The sequence below is a fragment of the Haematobia irritans genome, chromosome 3 (genome assembly GCF_050003625.1).
Source record: "Haematobia irritans isolate KBUSLIRL chromosome 3, ASM5000362v1, whole genome shotgun sequence".
Taxonomy (NCBI): domain Eukaryota; kingdom Metazoa; phylum Arthropoda; class Insecta; order Diptera; family Muscidae; genus Haematobia; species Haematobia irritans.
Window position 1 is genome coordinate 138,397,336 of NC_134399.1, and position 11,183 is coordinate 138,408,518.

Sequence of the window (11,183 nt, forward strand, 5' to 3'; positions counted from 1 at the left end):
TTTTAGTAGATTTCGAACCTTATGTGAATTGGCTATTGCATATTTATAACGTAATTCACGAATCCAACTCCCTTAAACAACCTACATTTATTTCTATTTTAAGTGTGAAGTGCCAGTGTCCAGCACTATCTTTCAGAAGAAACAAGATACTGGGCTCTTATTTCTTTCAGACTATGACCGACTTGCGAGTATGCAGTATGAGGAATATCCTCGTCTTCATCAAGTCTTCGGGGTGGAGGAACTAGGCGCGTCCAAAGGATACATTATCATACGATAGACTCATTCCGGCCGGAAGTAGACGGACACGAGGAGGAAGATGGAAAGAAGTTAGAGGTATCGCAATGGACCAACTATGGTCTAAGTGGACACAAACCCGCAAGTTCGGATTCGTGTCAGCCTCCATAACCTAACCTAACCTAAGTGTGAAATTAATTTGCATCTTATTTAGATTATTTATTACATTTTTTGTTTATACAATATTCGTTTCTAGTCAAGTAGTTCTTCTATTACAGCATCACTCGCCATATTTTGATCCATTGTAATCGGCGATAGAAATCAATATTTTCGAGATTTGGTTGCCTGAGACAATAAGTGGCTATTTTGCTAGCTTTGGTGTATCTACGAATAAGTCATTACATATTAGGTGATTATATGCTTTAAATGCACTACTTATTTTATGGCCTAAAGTATGCCTGGGGAGAAGTACTTTCCTTCTAGGACATACCTATGTAAATGTAATCTGAAGCGATGCCAATTAATAAGTGGTTATTAATTTTTAAATAGGCTTACCTACAAGATTACCAGGTAATGAGAGTTTTTGCTGGGTCTTTGTGGGTGCATTGGTTTTTCGACAATCACTCTTGGATTCTCATTCGCCCAAATGCAGCAATTCTGTTTATTGACGAATCCACTGAGGTGAAAATGTGCCTCATCACTGAAGATGATTTTCTTCGAAAATTGATCATACACTGTTGCCATTTCTTGGAACCATTCTGCCCTTCCACGACGTCCATGGTTCAAATTGAGTAAGTCTGAAATAGAGAAATTTCAAATAAAATTTGGAAAAAACTTGGCGTTTAGGCGTGGTTCACATTCAACATCGGTCCTTGCAATTTAACCACCCGGGAGCTATATTTAAAACTGAACCGATTTCTTCCAAAATCAGTAGGGTTTTATTCTGACCCAAAACGTATACTTTTGCCAAATTTTAAGTTTATTGGGCTAAAATTGAGACCTAGACTTTGATTACAAAAATGTGTTTAAAGACAAACAAACTTAAGGACGGCTAGATCGACTCAGGGACCGGTCCTGAGCAATATTGCCACAGGCATCGTATGCCTATATCATCTCATTCTGGTTGTTGCACAAATATGCACTATGTTAACATATAAACCCTGTTCCACCTTGTGGCGCAGTGTATAAAAACCCCATCGCCGGATCGAATTATTGTTGATTCTGATAGGCAATTTTTTGGAACTATGCCTAAATTTGATCCGATTTTTTCTACATAGTAAAAGTGTTTTTTGCATGTACCTTCCCTGAAAATTTAAGTACATCCGACTTATACTGATATTTTACTTATACTGAGTTTTTCAAAAAGTCGGGTAAAAGGACTCTTTAATGACCTCTTAAGTTTACCAAAGTCGGCATAAAGTTGTAAATTGGATCTGATTTCACCATACTAATAGCCGAAAAATTAAAAAAAAAATTGCCTTATTTTATTACAATGAAAGCATTGAAACATTGCGACAACTGGCATCAACTGTCAATATGACAAATAAAAAAAAACTAGCAAACTATGAAGTTTCAACAAATATTACAAATCATATTAATTCAGGCATTCCTTTTTCTCGCCTACCACATTGCCATCATAAATGGTCGATGCCTTTTCATCAAATATGGAACATTTAAGCAATATTGCCGTGGTATTTATCCACAGGAGGTGTCACTTAAATATCGTGATAAATTAATACAAATTGGCGAACCATATGCCATCTATCAAGAAATCAAAAATTCAACAGAATATATAATCTCCATGAAGCTCTCAGAATTACATCAGTGTTCTCTAATACGTAGCAGTGGTCCACAAAGTTATAAATGTCTAACAACCGACGATGAGATATCCTTTGTTCGAGCTATGGGTCTTTGTCATGAATATAATTTACAAATAGCAAATGAATTGATACAACATTGTTTGGAACAAAATGGAAGAGACAAAGAGACAATTTTGAAACCCGAAAGGCAATTGTTGCATTATACTCTAGTAACGAAACTGCAATCCTCATATTGTGATCCTCACAATTTTCAATTAAGTCAAGTGCTCGTTGTCCAATTTTTACTATTCGTTTTATGGTCGCTGATGACTTGCATATGACTGTGGCTATTGACCAGCCGCAGGTTATTTGCTTGTTAGATGTAATTGCTTAGGCCAGTGCTCGAATTGTTCTTCATTTATTGGCAATTTTTTGTGATGTTTATAATTTTGTTGTGCTTAATCCCAAGCGAAAGCTTATGCTCATGTTTATTTGAATTCGAATTTGTTCATGCAATAAATTATTCTTAATTGAAATTATTTACTTTTGCTATAAATTTTCGGCCACATCCACAAATATCCGGACACTCCTTAAGTGGAGCATCAGTATGTGTAGACAGTGGAAGCAATCCGTGGCAAAAATAGAGGTACATTTTAAAATCTTAGTTTTTTATACCCTCCATCATAGGATGGGGGTATATTAACTTTGTCATTCCGTTTGTAACACATCGAAATATTGCTCTAAGACCCCATAAAGTATATATATTCTGGGTCGTGGTGAAATTCTGAGTCGATCTAAGCATGTCCGTCCGTCCGTCCGTCCGTCTGTTGAAATCACGCTAACTTCCGAACGAAACAAGCTATCGACTTGAAACTTGGCACAAGTAGTTATTATCGATGTAGGTCGGACGGTATTGAAAATGGGCCATATCGGTCCACTTTTACGTATAGCCCCCATATAAAGGGACCCTCAGATTTGGCTTGTGGAGCCTCTAACAGAAGCATATTTCATCCGATCCGGCTGAAATTTGGTATATGGTGTTGGTATATGGTCTCTAACAACCATGCAAAAATTGGTCCACATCGATCCGTAATTATATATAGCCCCCATATAAACCGATCCCCAGATTTGGCTTGCGGAGCCTAAAAGAGACGTAAATTTAATCCGATCCGGCTGAAATTTGGTACATGGTGTTGGTATATGGTCTCCAACAACCATGCAAAAATTAGTCCACATCGGTCCATAATTATATATAGCCCCCATATAAACCGATCCCAAGATTTGGCTTGCGGAGCCTCAAAGAGAAGAAAATTTCATCCGATCCGGCTGAAATTTGGTACATGATGTTGGTATATGGTCTCTAACAACCATGCAAAAATTGGTCCATATCGGTCCTCAATTATATATAGCCCCCATATAAACCGATCCCCAGATTTGGCTTGTGGAGCCTCTAGGAGAATCATATTTCATCCGATCCGGCTGAAATTTGGTACATGATGTTGGTATATGGTCTCTAACAACCATGCAAAAATTGGTCCACATCGGTCCATAATTATATATAGACCCCATATAAACCGATCTCCAGATTTGGCTTGCGAAGCCTCAAAGAGAAGCAAATTGCATCCGATCCTGCTGAAATTTGGTACATGGTATTGGTATATGGTCTCTAACAACCGTTCAAAAATTGGTCCACATCGGTCCATAGTCGTCCATATAAACCGACCCCCAGATTTGGGTTGCGGAGCCTCAAAGAGAAGCAAATTTCATCCGATCCGCCTGAAATTTGGTACATGATATTGGTATATGGTCTCTAACAACCATGCAAAAATTGGTTCACATCGGTTCATAATTATGTATAGCCCCCATATAAACCGATCCCCAGATTTGGCTTGCGAAGTCTCCAAGAGAAGCAAATTTCATCCAATCCGGTTGTAATTTGGAACATGGTGTTAGTATATGATCTTTAACAACCGTGCCAGAATTGGTCCATATCGGTCCATAATTTTATATAAGGCCCCTATATAAATCGTTCTCCAGATTTGACCTCCGGAGCCTCTTGGAGGAGCAAAATTCATTCGATCCGGTTCAAATGAGGAACGTGGTGTTAGTATATGGTCGCTAACAACCATACCAAAATTGGTCCAATCACACAAAAATTGGTCCATATCGGTTCATAATCATGGTTGCCACTAGAGCCAAAAATAATCTACCAACATTTTATTTCTATAGAAAATTTTGTCAAAATTTTATTTCTATAGAAAATTTTGTCAAAATTTTATTTCTATAGAAAATTTTGTCAAAATTTTATTTCTATAGAAAATTTTGTCAAAATTTTATTTCTAGAGAAAATTTTGTCAAAATTTTATTCGGTTCATAATAAAATTTTCATCATTGTCAAAATTTTATTTATATAGAAAATTTTGTCAAAATTTTATTTCTATAGAAAATTTTGTTCAAATTTTATTCGGTTCATAATCATAGTTGCCACTCGAGCCAAAAATAATCTACCAAGATTTTATTTCTATAGAAAATTTTGTCAAAAGCTTATTTCTATAGAAAATTTTGTTAAAATTTTATTTCGGTAGAAATTTTTGTCAAAATTTTTCTTTCTATAGAAGATTGGTCCAATCACACAAAAATTGGTCCATATCGGTTCATTATCATGGTTGCCACTAGAGCCAAAAATAATCTCCAACATTTTATTTCTATAGAAAATTTTGTCAAAATTTTATTTCTATAGAAAATTTTGTGAAAATTGTATTTTATAGAAAATTTTGTTAAAATTTTATTTCTGTAGAAACTTTTGTCAAAATTTTATGTCTACTTTGTCAAACTGAATTATATACGTATTGGATCGATCTTTTTTGATTTAATATATACCACGTATGGACTTACATACAATTTAGAAGATGGTGTTAGGAGGTTGTAAGATACCTTGCCATCGGCAAGCGTTACCGCAACTTAAGTAATTCGATTGTGGATGGCAGTGTTGCTACGCAATCCATGATGGAGGGTACATAAGCTTCGGCCTGGCCGAACTTACGGCCGTATATACTTGTTTAGTATTACTCATATCAAAAATTTAATTCCAATGAATTTGTGAAAAAAAAAAACACTTAAAAAGTGAGGACACTAAAGCCAATGTAACTTAAGTTCATAGTTTTATTTAATTTAAAAATTACCCAATATAGTTTTTTATACCCACCACCATAGAATGGTGACGGGGGTATAATAAGTTTGTCATTCCGTTTGTAACACATCGAAATATCGATTTCCGACTATATAAAGTATATATATTCTTGATCAGGGAGAAATTCTAAGACGATATAACGATGTCAGTCTGTCCGTCTGTTTGTCTGTCTGTTGTAATCACGCTACAGTCTTCAATAATGAAGCAATCGTGTTGAAATTTTGCACAAACTCGTCTTTTGTCTGCAGGCAGGTCAAGTTCGAAGATGGGCTATTCGGTCCAGGTTTTGATATAGTCCCCATATAAACCGACCTCTCGATTTGGGGTCTTGGGCTTTTAGAAATCGTAGTTTTTATCCAATTTGCCTAAAATTTGAAATCTAGAGGTATTTTACCACCATAAATAGTTGTACCAAAAATGGTGAGTATCGGTCCATGTTTTGGTATAGCCCCCATATAGACCGATCTCCCCATTTTACTTCTTGGGCTTATAGAAACCTCAGTTTTTATTCAATTTACCTGAAATTGGAAATCTAGAGGTATTGTAGGATCACAAATATGTGTGCCAAAAATTGTAAGTATCGGTCCATGTTTTAGTATGGTCCCCATATAAAACGACCTCCCGATTTGGGGTCTTGGGCTTATAGAAACTGTAGTTTTTATCCAATTTGCCTGAAATTGGAAATATAGAGATATTTTCGGGCCATAAAGAGGTGTGCTGAAAACAGTGAGTATCGGTCTATAATTTAGTGTAGCCCCCATAAGAACGATCTCCCGATTTAACTCCTTGGGTTTCTAGAAGCCGTAGTTTTATCCGATTTGCCTGAAATGGTAAATATTCTGGTATTTTAGGCTCACAAAAACGTGTATCGGATTAAGTTTTTATCGGTCCATTTGATAATGCCTCCATATAGACCGATTTCACTTCTTGAGGGTATAGAAGGCGCATGAAAATTGTTTGAAACTCAATGTAAAATTTCCACATTTTACTTTTCGGGTGAAAATCTACAGCCATAAGATTTGAAATCAAGGTGTTATTTTATAATTTTCTTGCACACTTACAAGAGATGTTAATGATTCCCCTAAAACTCAAACAACAATGGTTCTTATAAATCGCGAATCTGATATAGTCTTCATAGGTAAAATCTTTAAATTTATCTTCAGGAAGTGTACTGGTTGAACTGCTCTGCTTGATCTGTCCTCAAACCCCCCTGAAATTTCAAAGGAACCCTAATATTTGATTCATGGTGGTGGGTATTTAAGATTCGGCCCGGCCGAAGTCACTGCTGTATATACTTGTTTTATTAATTTTTGTTTTACTCTAGTTATAAGACAACAAATTTATAGGCAAACGAAGCAGTTTTTTTAATTTTACCGAAAATGTATTCATCTTGGCCTTCGTTCAATATCGTGATGGAGTACGGATTTTCTTTTCGTGAGTGCACGTGGGTATTTCCATCGTGAGTGCGTGTGAGTAAAATCGGTCGGTGTTACCAGATTGCATATTGATAAAGTGACGTTTCTCCGATTCACAATATCAATTTATTGTGATTAATTTGTCGAATAACATGGAATTAAAAGCCGGAAAGTGTCATAAATAATCGCGGAAGTAAATATTAATTACCATATGAACACTTCATACAATAAAACCAAGTAAAGAAAGTCTAAAGCCGGCCGGGGCCGTCTATATTATACTCTTCACCACTATGTATACCTTCATATGTGTTAGGAGCTATATATAAAGGTTTATATTCCCATATACAAATATTTAAATATAAACCGATTTGAACATTTTTTTAAACTTTCACAAAATGTCTAGATTCAAAATTTAAATTGGTTAATGACCGGGACGGACCACAATGCTAGTAAAAAATATTGGAAATATTTAAATTGCATAAAATTTCGCCAATCTGCATTTATGATTTATATGTCTCTATATACGAATTAGAATATGAGTAAATTCGAATCATTTTTGCGAGTTTTAGACTTAGCAGTGACGATTTCACAAGGAGAATGAGGGTATTTTGGTCATATTTGCTAAAATCGGAAGAACATATATATGGGAGTTATATCTAAATCTGAACCGATTTTGACCAAATTTGGCATTTGTAGCAAGAATGTGACCTGTGGCCTCTGGGGCCATAGGTGTGTAAATCGGGCGAAAGATATATATGGGAGCGATATCTAAATCTGAGCCGATTTCAACCAAATTCGGTGTACATATTTATAGTGTTAATTATACGCCCTGTGCAAAAGTTCACGTAAATCGGAACAAAAGATTGGCCTCCGGGGCCATAGGAGTGTAAATCGGGAGAAACATATATATGAGAGCTATATCTGAATCTGAACCGGTTTGACTGATATTCTGCAAAAATTATGCGACTCACTAAATATTCGATTATATATCCAAAGAAAAAAACATGAACGGCGTGGTCATTTCGAAACGATCCGTTCATGAAAGTGAATCAACACACATGTGTTGTCAAACTGAGAACAGATGGGGTCAATCTGACAACGTATGGTGACAAAATGTCACCATACGTTGTCAAAACAACAACCAGCGTTCATGATCTAAAAACGTAATGGTTACGAATTTATAAACAAAATGAAAACAAGTATATACGGCCGTAAGTTCGGCCAGGCCGAATCTTATGTACCCTCCACCATGGATTGCGTAGAAACTACTAAAGACTGTCATCCACAATCGAATTACTTGGGTTGCGGTAACACTTGCCGATGGCAAGGTATCTTAAAAAATCCTTAACACCATCTTCTAAATTGTAAGTTAGTCCATACGGGGGATATAAAACTTACAACAGATTAATGAAGATGTTGGATCTTGTTTTTGTAAGTGCTGATACGAATTGTCGTGTTTCTGAATGTGCTTTTCCCATTTGTCCACCTAGTGTCCACCATGTGCCATTAGAGATTGATATTGAATTTTATAATTATGTTCCGAACACGGATCATTTTGATATGAATTACGATTTCAATTCTTGTGATTTTGATCTATTAAGTAATACATTCAGAGGTATTAATTGGTTGGAGGTGCTGGAGAGTGATGTTGTTGCCATTTGTTATGAAGAATTTTTGTCAGTTATGAATGGAATTATTAATAATAATGTTCCTAGGGCTAGGACTAAATGTTATAAGTTGCCGTGGTATACTAGGGGTCTTAAAAAGTTGAAAAATTGCAGAAATAAATTTTTCAAGCGATTTAAGGCTTCAAATGATGCTAATGATGAACGGATGTATTTGTATTACATGAGAGAGTTCAATTTTTTGAATAAATTTCTTTATAATCAATATGTACTGAGTTATGGTGATTGCATTAAATCTGATCCTAAACGCTTTTGGGGCTTCTTAAAATCGAAGCGGAATACTTCTTCTATTCCTTCGTCCATGCAGTTTGACCAAAGGGTTTCTAATAATTTTTGTGATTCTGCAAATCTTTTCAAAGATTTCTTTGAGTCAAATTTTTATAATGGTGTCAATGATATTGATGATTCTTATTTTGGTAGCATAAAACATTTAGTGAATGTTAGTAATCTTTATGTGTCTGACGACGATGTCTTGAAAGCTATTAATAAACTTTCTATGTCATATAAAACTGATATGGATGGGGTTTCTGCATTTTTGCTTAAAAAGTTATGTTTGGCGCTTGTTGCGCCTCTGAAATTGATTTTTAATAAATCCTTGGTTCATAGTTATTTTATTCAAAGGTGGAAATGTGCGACGGTTATACCGATTTTTAAATCAGGTAATAAGAGTTGTGTACGCAACTATAGGCCTATTTCTAAACTATCAAATATAGCTAAAGTGTTTGAACATATCATGTGTGATAAGTTGGTTTTTGTTTTGAAGTCTTTTATTAGTCCGGCCCAGCATGGATTTGTTCCTGGTAGATCTACAACCACCAATTTAGCTATTTTTACAAGATTTTGCATTGATAACTTCGAAATGGGTTATCAAGTGGATTCAATATATACGGATTTTTCTAAAGCATTTGATCGTGTTCCCCATGATTTACTGTTATATAAATTGCACAGGGTTGGTTTTAGTCTTGAATTGGTTGACTGGTTCAGAACATATTGTTACGTTTTTATATTTAGGCGTTTTTAATTACCCGACAATTAAAACACAGTTCTTTTAAATAACGACAATCTACAATTTATTTACTATGACTCCACACTTTACAATTCGTTCACACTGAAGTTATTCGTTTGACGCTTTAATTAAGACTGACTCGTTAGCAGCATGCGAGCGCTTTTATATATGACGGTGTGGCAATACGAGAACATTCTGGTAGCACTACAATATTCTGGCAATGCCAGAACATTCTTAGACAATGCTAGAAGGATCTACGACCATTAAGATGTTCATCTGGTGGCTGCCAAACACATACACACTCACATAGATATATGCTCGCATTACTACAACAACAACAATAATGACAATAGACAATGAGATGAAATGAGAATGCAGAATAACAAAGCAAAGGGGTTGCTATTCTATGAGAGAGTAAGAACTAACATTTTGGTAAGCAAACAAAAGAACATAAACGAAATTCAGGAAAATACTAGAAATGAATAGATGATTCCAACAAGTGATAGCGAAATTTTATCGTTACAATTTGAGATTTTAAATTAACGGAAACTAATTTAAATAAACTTATATCTATAATTATTAAATTCGTAACACTGCCTCCCGCTTAAGCCTGTTCGTCCCGAACAGGCACAGAACCTGTTCCGTAAGGAGCCAATCGTTCCAGATGTACAACTTTCATCTTTGATCTAGGGCTGTCGTCCTTCTGAATCCGGTATACAACATCATTGATCTTCTTGATGACTTTGTATGGGCCTTCCCACTGTGTTTGCAGTTTAGGACACAATCCTTTCTTTCGTTGCGGGTTAAATAGCAGAACCAATTCTTCTTCTTGGAAGCCCTCTGTATTTACAGCGCGATCGTATCTCGCCTTCATTCTGTTGCTGACCATTTTTATTTTGTTGCGCACTGATTCGTGAACTTCACCGAAAGTGTTTGGGATGTCGTTTCTGTTTTCTTCCATGACGAGCTCATTAGGTTTAGCGCCGAATATCAGATCGCCAGGCAACTTCAACTCAGTTCCGAATAGAACATTGGCCGGTGTTCGAGAGGTGGAATCATGAATGGCAGATCTATACGACAGCAAAAACTTTGGTATATGCTCGTCCCAGTCCCTCTGGCCGTTGTCCACTACTTTTCGAAGATGTTCCTCCAGAGTGCGATTAAACCTTTCTACCATGCCATCGGATTGTGGATGTAATGGCGTAGTCCTCGTTTTCTTGATACCAAGGGATTCACACATCTCTTTGAATATGGCCGATTCAAAATTTCTTCCCTGGTCTGAGTGAATCTCGGACGGCACACCGTAGCGACATATCCAGTTTTTGTTGACCACATCCACAATCGTTTTTGCCTCTTGGTTTGGAATTGCATACACCTCCGGCCATTTGCTGAAGTAATCCATGACCACAAGGACATAACGGTTTCCAGAATCACTTACTGGGAAAGGGCCTGCCACGTCCATTGCTATTCTTTCAAACGGGGCTCCTGGTCTATATTCTTGCATAGGACCTCGACTTTTCCTTGTTGGACCTTTCGCCTTCATGCACTTCTCGCAATTGGCTACCCATTCAGCAATTGATTTCTGGCATCCAATCCAGTAGAATCGTTGCTTCACTTTCTCGGCGGTTTTGGTTATTCCCAGATGACCTCCACTGGGACCATTATGGAACTCCGCCAAAACGTCTCTTATTTTGGAATCTGGTACGATGATCAAATTTCGGCTGCTCTTGCCATCTTCGCTTTCCCATTTACGTTGCAGGGATCCATTAACTAGAACTAAACTATCCCATTGAGCCCAGTATGATTTCATAAGTGGACTTTCGGCTGCGATGTCTTTCTTACTGGGCTTCTTGT